We start from the raw sequence: 13,423 nt of genomic DNA, 5'->3' as shown, positions 1-13,423 counted from the left end.
CCCAAAGTTTTATGGTGATAAATGACAGCATCCCATTGAGAAAGACTAGCATACATGTTGTCTGCATGTTAATAAATGTAACCAGGCTTCTCTTAAAAACAAGAACAGGGCACATGACATTTATGTAACGCACTGTTCAAACATCAACATCTGGGAGACAGATTATATCTGCCACTCCTGCCCTGGGACAAGGCAGTCTGGAGGTGTCAATAGCTGAGAGGTCTTTGCCTTATACTACAGATCTCAGCAGCAACATTCTCAAAGGCTTTTGTGCTTTCTCTAGGGTTCATCTTTATTCTCCATATAAGGAAGCATATATTTTGAGATGTCAAGTGTGATTTTTGCTAATCAAAGGATATTTAATCACTTAAACAATTTATAACATTTAAAGAATGCACATCTCAGATTTATCTCGCACGCATCTTATTTTTCTATTCAAAGTTGATTGTTATGCACACTCTGAGGATTTAAATATTGCTTAAGCAACTTTTATACAGTATTATAAACAGTGAAAGGACTTTGGAATAGATCTGGCTACAACCTTAGGGCAAACCTCCCAAACTAATACAAGCCAGTAGGTCAGTACTGATATGGAAGAATTGCATTTCTTCATGGTAGCTTACTGCAATCAACGTGGTTTTCCTTTTTTGGATCCAGTTTCATACTTTGAACTGCTGGGAGCTTTGGATCTTTTACCCTCCTCCATTTTCTCCCTTGCTTGTACAGAAGAAACATATGGCATATCAGATACCAAATGGCCAGTGTCACGTTGTTTGCTTTACTAAGTACAACTACAGCTAGAGTTATCAGCTAAACACCCTGCTCATTTCAACTCCCTTACCATCCACCCTTTGCAGAGATCCTGTCTTATGTTTGCAGGTTTGCAGTCTTTTCCCAGCTTGTTCTCTCCAGGTGTGCAGTAGCAACATTCTCAGTGCAAGAGAGATAGGAATTGGGTTGTGACACTAAGCTGAAGTCCCCAGCAGCCTTAAGCTCATCCATAGCCACTTCCACCCAGGTTTCTCATCCTTGCCTGGCTTTTAAGCATCAAGCAAAAAATGTGCTCTAGGACAGGTTTCACCTCACAAAGGATAAACAGAAAGGATGGGCACATCACTGCGTTTCAGGGAGAACTGAACTGGTGGAAAAACAACAGAAATTTCCAAAGCCTACTATATTGGGTTTGTTTTTTTTTGCATCTTTGGCTTAACTCACACTGGGTCAAATTCTTTGCCATTTTAAACTCTCTTGATCCATGCTTTTAGTACAGCTGTTAGAGTCAACTGAGAAAGATAGACTTGTCCGAGCATGTTCAGAGGGCCACAAAAATGATCCAAGAGTTGGAACAGCTCTCCTATGAAGACAGGCTGAGAGAGTTGGCACTCTTCAGCCTGCAGAAGAGAAGGCTCTGAGGTGACCTGATAGCCCAACTTTCAAAATCTAAAGCTTTGCTACAGGAAAGAAGGGGACAGGCTTTTGAGCAGAGTCTGTTGTAAACAAGGGGAAATGGTTTATAGGTTAAAGAGGGGAGGTTTAGGTTAAATATAAGGAAAAAATCTTTTACAGTGAGGGTGGTGAGGCACAGGTACAGGTTGCCAAGAGAGTTATCGGTGGAGACTTTCAAGGTGAGGCTGGATCCGGCCCTGGGCAGCCTGATTGAGCTGTGGATGTCCCTGTTCACTGAAGGAGAGTTAGACTAGATGACTTTTGAAGATCCCTTCCAACTCTTAAGGATTCTATGATTCTATTCTATGATTCAAAGATGTTAGGAAATCATCTCTCCCACTGCCACATTACCAAGAATGTTCCAATGAAATCATAATCCTTTTGATCTTAGTTATTTGGGAGCTCTTCTACAGCTTGTATCTCAGCAAAAAACCTAGCAATCTGTTTGCGTTTACTGGAGGAAAAGAGATGTTGCCCTGCCAAAATAATTACATTGGTCAGTTAGGGAATAACAAGTGAGAACAGATGAAATATTTAGATATAAATAGTCTGTTTTCATGTGCTGTGATTGTCGCTAATAAGGCAAGAGCGTGTGGTTTGTGGTTTGGGGACAGGATGAGGAACCGTGACATCTGGGTTCCTTTCCTAGGCTTACCGCAGTGAATTGAAGGAGTCATCAAGCCTTTTTATACCTCACCGGTTGGAAGTGGATAACAACACTCTGGAGGCTAATTCTTTAAAGCTGTAGTTTACAGATGTGCAGAAGGGAAGAGCAGTGTGAGTGCTATGCAGAAAATCTGTCCATTTATAACTTTAGATATCCAGAGAGTCTCTCAAGAAACTTGTCTAGTCTTGACTTGGGGAATTGGACGAATTCATAGCAATGACAGAAAAATGAGAGAAAAATTAGAAACATGATAATTGTTTTTGAGCGAAATTCCATCTGAAAGTACTTGATCTTAAATTTGTGATAAGTTTTGTGGGTTTCTTTCCCCCCCCCCCCCCCCCCCACACATTTCAATTTACCATTTGCTTTAAAAGGTGATGAACATGAATTCGCATTCTTTGCTATATGAGGAACAGAACAAGCAGTGTAAATTCTAGTTGATTCTGGTTTACATCACCATTATATCTTTCACATTAATTTCCCTAAAAAGGCATCCTAACGCTCACCACACACATGCATCTCTCTGCATCAATGTATGTGGAGTCATTTAAATAACTGTATGGTGAGACAAAGCAGCTTGAACAACCAGAAGATTTAGCAACAAAAATTCCTATGGCATAAATCTCACTAGTAGTAATTTCAACTTGAAATGCAAAGCATAGCATTACAGTATTTGAGCACAAAGGCCAGATTTTCCTGGTTGCCATTTAGACCCCATGATCGCACAAACACAGCAGGAGAAACCTAAAATGATTTTGTTTCCTAGCGATACTAATTCCATCGCTGCAGAAAATGTAATTATATTTATATTGACATTATAATGGTAACTTTGCAGGACAGATTCCGATCTGTCTGTTAGGCCACATAGAAACAAAGCACCAGCAGAGACCTCAGGAATTTCTGTTGCTCTGTGGTGGTGGGGCTGGCAGCCTAGCTAGTAATTTCAGCAGTAAAAAGAAAGTTCATTATGTGAAAAATTCACTTAAAATTTAATTTTGTTTTAACTATAAAATCTCTCAATTTTATTTTGGTCATAGCATCCTCAAATGAGCTCCATCTGGAGTTTGCAATTTGCAGCCTGAGGTTTTGTCCTTAGTATGTATAAAAACTGGTCAACATTGCTCTTACCATTCTTGAGCCAACCATTTATACTCCACTGTAATTCATGCGTGTTCTGCATGGCATTTTTTATGCGATCCACTGAAAACATTTTACATTGAAAAAAACTCAAATATGAGTATTAAGAAAAGAACAGTTTCCTACGTACAAAATTTTTAAAGCAAATAATTCTGTGTATATGTTCAGGGTATTATCTTCAATGTTTTCTTCAGCTCCTGAATTGAAGCAGTTTTCATTGCCTAAAATAATAACCTGAAGATATTCAAGTTTTTGGTTAAGATTGTTTCAGTGAACCTCAGTCTGGAAATATGGACAATCCTCCCACTTCCTCCCTCCCCCCCTTTTTTTTTTCTTTTATCTATCAGTACTGAAAAAGAAAGAAAAATTGGAAGAAAGAATGAACTGATTTTTTACTCTTAATGTTAGATCGGTACAGCTCCAGGAGTGAAAGAAAGGATATAGAAGTGAAGTGATGAGCAGTAGAAGTATTTATGTTCTGTATAATACTTCCTATCAAACAAGTTCTCACAAAACCATAAACTAAAATCTGTCAGTGGGAGATTAAGATAGAGGAAAGTGCACATAACCTCAGAAACAATAAGTGCAGGTTTTTTAGAGGTTGAGCTTAAGGTTGGTTGGTCCTTTGCAGTTTTCTTTTGCTTAGGAGGGCTTTGCAGAGGGTAAACAGCAAAAAAACGCTCAGGCTGAAAATAAAGGGTAAGAAGTTGTAAGAGCTACTGATAAGAAGTAGCTTGTGGACTCTGTTTGGAACATTGGCGGTATTAATCGTCATTCAAAATATCAGAGAGAGGTAAGGAACGTCACCAGAAAACAACGAAACCAACACCCAGAAATAAATATATGAAATGCAACCTTTTAAACTAAGTGATTCCTCAGGGGAAAAACAATCAAACAATTTTAGATTTTGTATTTGGGTGCCAGCACTACACTCTGAATTGAGTACAGGCTTATTAATTCCTTCAAGAATAAACCCATAATAGTACGCAGTGGATGCAGAATAGATGGCCAAGTGGAGACCACAGTATCCCTTGAGGAAGAACAGATTATTTTCTTGCCTCCTGAAATCTGTGGCATCCATTGTAAATGTAGGCAGTACTTTTGGCCGTAAAATACTTCACCGATGGTAGTTCAAATGGTGCTTTTTATTTATTTTAACTGCTCGGGATCTCAACAGAAAATTTTACAGTAAGTATGTGTGTTAACACATTGTCCCTCCTCATTCCCTGGTTTGTTTTGCCCAGCAGGAAGACAGTGACTACAGCACATTTCACTGACACAGATCAGGGGCACCAGAACTATTTGTTGTTCTCGTTATCGCCTCATCCCCGTCTCCGGTGTGTACAACCTCTGTTCTTCTCCAGCAGGCTGCACTTGGGCCATGCTCTACACACATGCATGATACAGTGCAGATTGAAGAGAAGTATATTGTACAAAAGACAAAAGGATACTTATTATCAACGTAATAATAAAAAGGCCAACATTATGATTTTATTTTTTTTTCAGTGGAAAACGGCCATTTCATTGTAATAAACATTGTAACTTTCTCTAGTGTGGTGTACACTAACATGTAGTCAGAGCACATTAACACATTACATGCTTAAGCATTTGTAAAAGCCAGCAACAAATAAGTATGGATATGTATATTTGTGTGTATATGAAAGAAAAATTGTTACATGCTGCAAGAAATTTGCATGAGGTTCTTCATTTACTTCTGCTGTCCGATGGAAGAAGCCTTCCCTGTGCACGCTACATGTTATTAATGTGAAATGGCAAAAAGCAGTTTCGGTGAGATGTGTTCTGCTCTCTGCAACTTTAGGCCTGGTGTTGCATTTCAGGGAAGCCAAACTAAATACAAAGTCCGGTTCAAGTGATTCACTTTTCAACATGGAGCTGATACACATTCACACAGCAGTTTGAGGCTGTTGGGATTGCATACTGTATATTCAGACTAGAGTCTGACATCACCCGACTTGTGGATTTACTTCCTTGTTTATCAATATCAGTTGCCTCAATATTAAGAGAGAAGCCCTGCATGAATTGAAATTCAGGGATGGTGGAATTGCAGCCATTCACTGTTGATTAATTTAATGCACAGTGCCATTTTTAGATATTTACCTATCCTGACCATGTTAACTTAGTATGTTATGGGACAGGTGCCACACTATGCCACTGTTTTCATGAGACTCTTTATCCGTGTGAGATATTGCTAATTCTAAAGTTAAGGACATAGTTCTCTGGCATGAACTGGGGGCTTTTTCTTGTATAGTTCATTAGGAAAATAGCTCCAGATAGGAAGTTATTTGCAAGCTGGAACGGAACTAAGTTAAACATTTAAAAGATAAAAAGATCTAACAAGCCTTAAAATTTTGAAGATTGACTTTTGTTGACAAAGTTTTTCCCAGGCAGTCAGAATGTCTGTTTTATTTCAATGGTTTAAGAGGAAGAAGAAAAAATTGTTTTGGTCAAATGAATTTAATCTTCTCTGCAATTTTCTTTCGCATTCTTCTACTAAGATAAACAAACAAACAAACAAACAAACAAAAAACAACAAAACACAGGTATGATATCTGTAATAAGGATACCAGCTTGAATTAGTCACTGCTCCGCTGCCCCTGTTAAGCTAAGAAAGTTAGCTAAGGTAAACTCATTTTTCCTAATTTAACCATGTGAAAGAGAGGCACCTCTTTTAACATACTATCCCACATCCCTCCTCTTTTAACGAGGTGAGAAAAGAAAGAAATTAAAATTTGTTCTGGAATCAGTCACTTGGTTGTGGCACCTCCTCCCCTACCCGGTAAGAAAGCGCTGCCATATTAGGAACTCAGATTTCTCTGTTAAACTGAAATTTCATCACTCCCATAACACACAGAGGACTGTGTGACATGATGACTGTGGGACGTTCAAATATTAGGGTAGGAAGAGGCACATAGGAGCCACTGAGAGACCGTGAACTTCATGAACTCTGCAGCCATTGCGGCTGAACACAGTGGCAGGAGTTCATCAGTCCAAGCGTGGAGCACAGATTTGGCCAAGCCTGCTTTTTCCATTTTCGTCAATATTGAAAATATGTCCTCTATATGGTACTTGTCTGGCATTTGCCACAGAAGGGCCTTTACAGACTGAGCTCAACACCATAACATTTTTATAAATGCTTCATAGAAGAGTACAGATTTCGCAGGCTTACGTTGGCTTAAATAGGAGGAATTTTATGTGCTTTACCAACGTTACCTGAGGAAATATAGCTCCCAGATGGTGATTTTTTTCCAGAATACTCTTATAATATGGGAGTGGATAATATTGGCACTGTTAAATTATTTTAGATACGGAGCTTTCACAACTTGCACGTTCTTAAAATTTTTACTTTTGCAGCACTTTTCAAACTTGATTAGATTTATTAATTGAATCTCTCCATGAGCGTGTCATTTTTAAAGTCCAGTTGCAGGGTGACGGTTGAGCAGCCAAATATCAAGTCAAGCGCAAAGTAAATGACAAACTAGACCTAACTCAATTTAGACTGTTTTTGTCCCTTACAGCTCCATTCTTCAGAATGGTGCCATATCAGATATACACCCTTCTTTTTGAACCAGAGAACTCATAGTCCATTCATATTATAAATCAAACTCACAAAAGAAAGTTTACGTAGCATTTTTCAAAGTCCTAGTAATTCTGAAATACATCTTCATATTCTGCAGCACCAGCTGTGATTTTCTTCTTGTTCTCTTGAACTTTTTCAAATTATCTGGTTTGCATGAGCCATCTTATTAATTCAAGTACTTCTACGTCATTAAGACGTACAATCTAAGAGTAATTAAGCATAAAACAATGAATTATTGAACTAATACGTTCATGTTGCAGGCTCTGTCTGAACTAGAATCCCTTCCTTTTTCCTGAACACTGATATTTACCCTTAAAAAGATTTTCTGGGACAAGAATTTACCTTCTATCAAGTCTGTATCCCCTTTAAGCCCTTTACTAGCTACATGACTGTGTATACCTCCTCCAAATTACCATACAAATATTGAATGCTGGATGTGAATTGTGCGTTGGGATGTCCTTGATAAATTAGGCTGCTTGAAAAGCAATCAGGAAAAATGGAGAATGGCTTTAGAGAAGCCATCTCACAGCAAACTTTCTTACTATAAAGCTTGAGCTGTTCTTGACATTCGTGTACATTGACCTCAGCCGCCTTGGGAAGTTCACCAGTTGTCCACTGTCTGAGTGGACCAGCGCACAAGAGGCCGAGTTAGCGTGGAGTGAAGAAACTTGAGAAGAGCTGAGCTTTCTTTGGGTTCCCTCCAAAGGCAGCCTGGACAGCCCAGCTCCCCATGAGCCCCTTGGCTGCCAGCCGTCCCACAGAGCACTGCCAGGAAGGGAAACAGATGCTGTCCCCTCAGCTCCTCACTCTGTGTTTCTGCCCCTCAACCTCTCAACCCTCATCAGAGGCTGCAACTGAACAAACAGGTTAGAACAAGCAATTTCCACCACTTACAGCACATGGCTGGGTGCTTTGTTACTCCACAGCAGCTTCTTCACCCTCTCTCTCTGGCTGGCCCAGCCAGATAGGGTGTTTCTAGCTGAATATAAATGAAGAAATACGTATACTGCAAAAGCCATGTGGTACCTAGCAGGCACATAAAAACAAATGAAAACTTGGTTTTTGTGGAACTGCAGCAAACTGCGAGAGATCTGTAGTTCCCTTTTGGTGACCTTGGCCTGCAGAGATGGAGAATACCTGTGGTGCAGTGCTGTGTTTGTGCTGTGACTGCTAGGTCTCAGAAGCCACCAGGAGACTGGACCGGTTGTCTGTAGGCAAGTCCGCAAACTCGTACGCAGTAGTCCCATTATGCAGTTCCCTGTGTTATTCTGCCATTGCCTCAGTATCTCGTTATTTTCCACCGTGCCTTTACAGATGTAAAGTCTCCAAGATTTGAGGCTATACTCCCACAGTCTGTCCCAGGGACCTTTCCGGGAGCGTTAATGATTTAATGGGAAAGGCCACTTCAGAAAGGGTCACGAAAGCTGAGGTGTGAGAGGTCATTACTGTTTAAACATATTTGTTTTGCCGTCCTTCTCAGAAACTTCAAGTCAGAAGAGATTTCCTTAAGCAGACTGCCCAGACTGACATCTTTAAGATGGGTGAGAAAGACAGAGTTAATTTAGTGCAAGAGATAAGACATTTCCTTGGGGAAGTCCTAATTCCAGGCCTATTACCTCTCAGTGTCATTTCATGTCAGCACACTGCATGGAAGAGGGTGTTAAATCTTTTTAATCATAAAATATTTTTCTTTTGCTTGCTAAAATAAGGTTTTGCCTGGAGGTTACAGAGTTTTAAAATTATTTCTGAACTACATCCAATTTCTGGACAGTTCATCAAAAAGTGCAAAATGAAGCTAGTCTGTCGCCTTGTCAATTTATAACAGACCAGAGAAAGGAGAAGGACTTTTCCTCGGTGTCCCAAATGGAATAATTATATATGTTAAAAAAAAAAAGGTTGGAATTGCCAAGTGCAGCCACGTACAGCGTGTTAAGATTCGCCAGCTGTCACAGACGCATCTGTGGGTGTGAATACATGTGCGTACATGTCCTAATTACGCATGCAAAGCAATGGGGTAACTAATCTTGGCGGTTGAAATTAACACAGATTCCCTCTCCCTTTTTTGTTACTGAAAGTTCTGAAAGTTCCAAAACTACTGATTGTAATCTCTTTGGGTTTTTTATTCATCAGTCTCGAAGTGACCTCACAAAAAGAAGAAAATGGAAATATCTTTTAAACTTTAGCGCGTTCTGTGCAGAGACATCCGAAAGCAATGATCTTGCTTTACTCAGGCTTCCACCCATTACAAAAAGAATTGCAAACAGTCACAGACTTTTCCCGTTTTCCTCAAACTAAAGAATGAAGTTCGAAGTAACGTCCTCACTTTCACCGGCGTAGGCACTAAGCTGAGAGAATGCAAGGAGAGTCCTGGAAGGCACAGTTCCCACCAGTGTGCATGACATACTATAAGTTTTGAAAATACTTAAAGGTATACACGTAGTATATTTAGATGACATTCTAATTCACATTGTGCCGTGTTATTTGTTTTTGAGGTCTCAATACACAGGCTTAATTACATTCTGATTTGGGGAGCAACATATTTAAATTGGTACTCTGCAGGTTGACGTTTCTACAGAGACACCATCAGCACGCAATCTCCAGGTAACTGCACTACTTGCAGAACGCTTGTCTGTTGTTTTTTGTTTTGTTTTTCCTTGAAACTCCTTTGAACTGGCTGTACTCTTTCCACTTCTCATGCTTGCATAACGTCTCCTCTGATCTTTACTGAAGAAGCAATATTTTGCTTTTCTATTTCAGTCCTTACCATTGTTTTCCTAGCTTCGAGTTCTCAAGAAATAGGATGTCTTAATTAAAAAAAAAAGTCTACTTAGGCTTTTACAAGTGGGTGGTGTGACAAATTAGCCCTATCTTCCACCAACAATCTGATGGATGGGAAAATACGAGATGCAGAGGCTGTTATTGTAGCTGGAAGCTCTCTACCACATCAATTTTGGCCCCAAGCCAGAAGACCCTAAGAAATGACGAGAACGACTGACGGGTTTATGAAGTGTATTCCTTGTGAGGCCTGACATCAAAGGAATGTGTCTTTACAAGCAAAATCTCTGTGCCTTCTGCAAAAACACTTCTTTTTGTCTTCAAACTGGTATGAGGCCTGGAGTTCTCATGTTGCAAGAGAAAGGTTATCTTCTTCTCCGGCCTGACTCTGAAAGTTTCAGCCTCCAGTTTAGTCAGCGTTGTGATGTAGTGGTCTGAGATGAGGGTTTGTCCGGATTCCAGGAAATACAGAAGGATCACCTTCTTCCAATCCTGAAAGGCAGCGCACATCACTTTACCTGCTGAGGGATGCAGCTTTTTCTTCGATTGGGAATTCACGCGTTGCCTCTTGCAGTTTGAGACTCTGGCTCATCGTGCTGACTCCACATCTCATCACCGGTAATGATGCAATCCTGGAAACTGCTACCTTCAGCTTCGCCTTGGATCACTAGGTCCTGACAAACTTACTGTGAAACTTCACGTGGAACTTCAAAATAAGGAATCAGAATTCTGGTTGAGAATCTAGTATGAACCTTGGAATGCCATAATAACTCAGCTTCCCTCTTCCTTTTAACACGTTTGACATCCTTAAGCACACATCCTTAAGTAAGCTCTTTCTTAGCTGTTGTTGATCGTAGGGCTAGTTATGAATCACATCATGTGGAGGTTTTTTTGCCATTCACTTGCAGCACTTCATACGAAGCTGTAAATAAAGATGATGCATGAAGTTGGCTGAAGTTTTCCACTCACGTGGTATTTTTCCAATAAAAATTAAGCAAAAGTTTACAGCAATACACAATTAAGTGTTCAGTAATTACTGCTTCTGTCTCAGAAAGGCAAGTCCTTGACCAAATAGCATAAATCCAGTTTCGCTGGCAATTAAATGTTATTCGGCGAAAGAGCAGTACTGAAGTTGTCAAGGAACCAAATTGCTTACTTATAATTAGCAACATTATGGTCATTGTCTGGCTACCCAGACATACTGTAAATAAGCCTGTGCAGTCTGTATGATTTAAGATTATTTAGAAGACAGTCTCAAGAGAGAGGTAAACCAACTCCTTTCTCAGTCACTCAGTCAGCTTGCCTCAGCAGGGTAGTGCCTACAACTCTGTCCAATTTAACCCTTTTTAGCAGACTAAAGGAAGGTCTGTTCCTTTCTCTAAATATTGCTCCAATTCCTCTATCTCGCAAGATCATTTAGAACCGCATTTGTCAGATTTTTCAGTTTCCTGGATTTCTCAAACTGTTTTGCAAGAAGCGTTAAGAGATGTTGCTCCGTAATTTACACTTTTCACTGCAGTTCACGGGGAGCTTTAGCCAGCATTGGAATCCAGAAGAAGTAAGAGCCATAGATTTGTTATACTCTACGCTTGGTTGCCAGATGACTGTTTTTTTTCACTCCGTACTGTACTTTTTCATGTTCTAGTTTAGCCTTTCAGGTTCAGCTTGGCTAATGTCTAGGAAGAAATTTTCAAAAGCGAACACTTCCTCTCAGTGCCAATTCACATTTAAGAGAAAATGTGAATAATTTACTGTGAGTGCTCACAGTCCTTAACCAGCAGTTTGCAGTCCAAATGACTTTCAAACAAACAAACAAACAAACAAAAATTGCTTTAGGTTGATTCAGCGGGTGGATCGGACCAGGTGTCTTCCGAAAGATCCCTTCCAACCTCAACTGTCCTCTGACCTTTTTTTCACAACTCCACTGCAACACTGTGAGTCCACGCACTTACAGTTTCTGTCTAAAAGCACAGATTTCAGCAGTTAACCCTGAGTCAGAGTATAAATTAAGTCCTCCTTTATTTCTACTTGGACATGTTATTTCGTCAGTCAGGGCTGAAGAATACACAGCCAAAGTTTGTCATTAAATGCTGCTGAGTAGGTTTTGCAGGAAATAACAAGTTTAGTAGGACAAAACTGAAAATAGAAAGATAAGGCATAACTCTGATATTAAAGATAGACACAAGCGTACAGAATTAACCTTGGAAGAGCTTGTACTGTTCCGTTCTATCCACGCAAGTGAAATTGAGCTCTAGAGAGTGAGTCAGAGTCTACAGATCGTAGCAAAGGAAGTAGAGATTCAAGCCACAGTAGAGGTTATTTTTGTCTTGATTTGTCCTCTTCTTAATCATGGAAGTATTATGTATGTTTTCATCTTAAATTAATTTTAGTCTCTCGCATCAGGAACAGTTTCTGATTTTAGGAAGGCTTTCACGGGAGTAGTAAGATGGAGATTTTGCTCGCTGAATGACACATGAAGAGAATAACGATTTCAGAGCTGCATGTCCTATTTTAGCAATTTTAACTATCAGGAGAAGATGGGCTGACCTACTTTCAAGTAACAAAAATAGCCAGGGATCTTTAAACAAAATCAATCTCATTGAGTTGAACAGAAATGGAGAAATATAATTGTTCCATTTGCAGGTTATGCACTGCTCACAGCGTAACCTGGGGACGTGTACATCGAGGCTCTGGAAGCATTAAAACAGAGCAGCCCGACTGCGTATACTGCCAGCAGAGATCGGGGATCATTGAAAATCTCAACAGATTGCTTTTCATAGGATTAGTGAATCACCAAGGTTGGAAAAGACCTCTTAGATCATCCAGTCCAACCGTCCACCTATCACCACTAGTTCCCACTAAACCACGTCCTTCAGTACAACGTCTAGACGTTTCTTGAACCCCTCCAGGCCTTAGCAGTCACATTCCCCACCCCATCCAATTAAGGATGGAGATTCTCCTTAGCCCTCCTCTTACTGTTAATACATTTACGAAAAAGGTTTTTGTTCTCTTTGGCTGCAGAAGCCAAGCTGAGTTCAAGCTGGGCTTTCGCCTTTCCGATTTTCTCCCTGCACATCCTAACAACTTGTCTGTACTCTCCTCTAGTTGCCCATCCCTTCTTCCACTGCAGCTAGATTCTCTTTTTCTCCTGGAGCGTCAGGATAAGGTCCCCGTTCATCCGTGCAAGGCTTCTTCCCCGTCAACTCATCTTTTGGCACAGGGGAAACATAGATGTTTTTTCACATATTATTTAAATTGTAGGCCGAGGAACTTCAGTGAGGATTTTGATAAAGGTCACTCTGTGGACACGAGGATACAAACTCGCCACTGAAGATGCAGGCTGACAAATGAGACAAGAAAAGTGGATCGGGAAAGATCAGAGGCTGAAAAGATTCTTGGTCGACTGCATCTTTGAAGAGATGGAACGGAGTAATTATGAGCTCGATTTGGTGCAGAGCAATGCGTAAAGAACTTCCGAGGTCCCTTTCAGACCTGAATAAAGGGATGATCTGTCTGAAGATAAACCGTCCGCAAGTTTCCAGAAGTAACAGCAACTAAATCCGAAGTTTGAAATCTGTTAGGACGGTTTACAAAACAGAAAGCGCACAGTTGTCAGGAGAGATACGTTTCTAATTCTGAACTTACTTTGTTTTCATCCCCAGGAAACCTGTTTTCTTTCTGCAAGGAAAGAATAGCCTGAATTTAAATCACTGCCAGCCTGCAGACGTTTGGTCCCTGCTTTATTCAAAACCCTTCTGAGTGTCTTTATAGTCATAATCGTTGTTAGAACTCCACAATTC

At 40.2% G+C, this 13,423-nt stretch overlaps 1 long non-coding RNA gene across 1 annotated transcript in view; it reads left to right on the top strand.

The window, feature by feature from the left end:
* The window catches only part of LOC125691872 (uncharacterized), a 115,821-nt gene extending 103,458 nt beyond the window's left edge, over positions 1-12,363 (top strand). The window contains exon 9 of the long non-coding RNA XR_007376300.1: positions 9,341-12,363. This is a non-coding gene — a long non-coding RNA (uncharacterized LOC125691872). The remainder of the gene's footprint in view (positions 1-9,340) is intronic.
* The last annotated feature ends 1,060 nt before the right edge of the window (positions 12,364-13,423 follow it).

Source organism: Lagopus muta, chromosome 4 (genome assembly GCF_023343835.1).
Source record: "Lagopus muta isolate bLagMut1 chromosome 4, bLagMut1 primary, whole genome shotgun sequence".
Classification (NCBI taxonomy): Eukaryota; Metazoa; Chordata; class Aves; order Galliformes; family Phasianidae; genus Lagopus; species Lagopus muta.
Note: the sequence above shows the minus strand (reverse complement) of the source record. Positions and strands in the feature narration are given on the sequence as shown.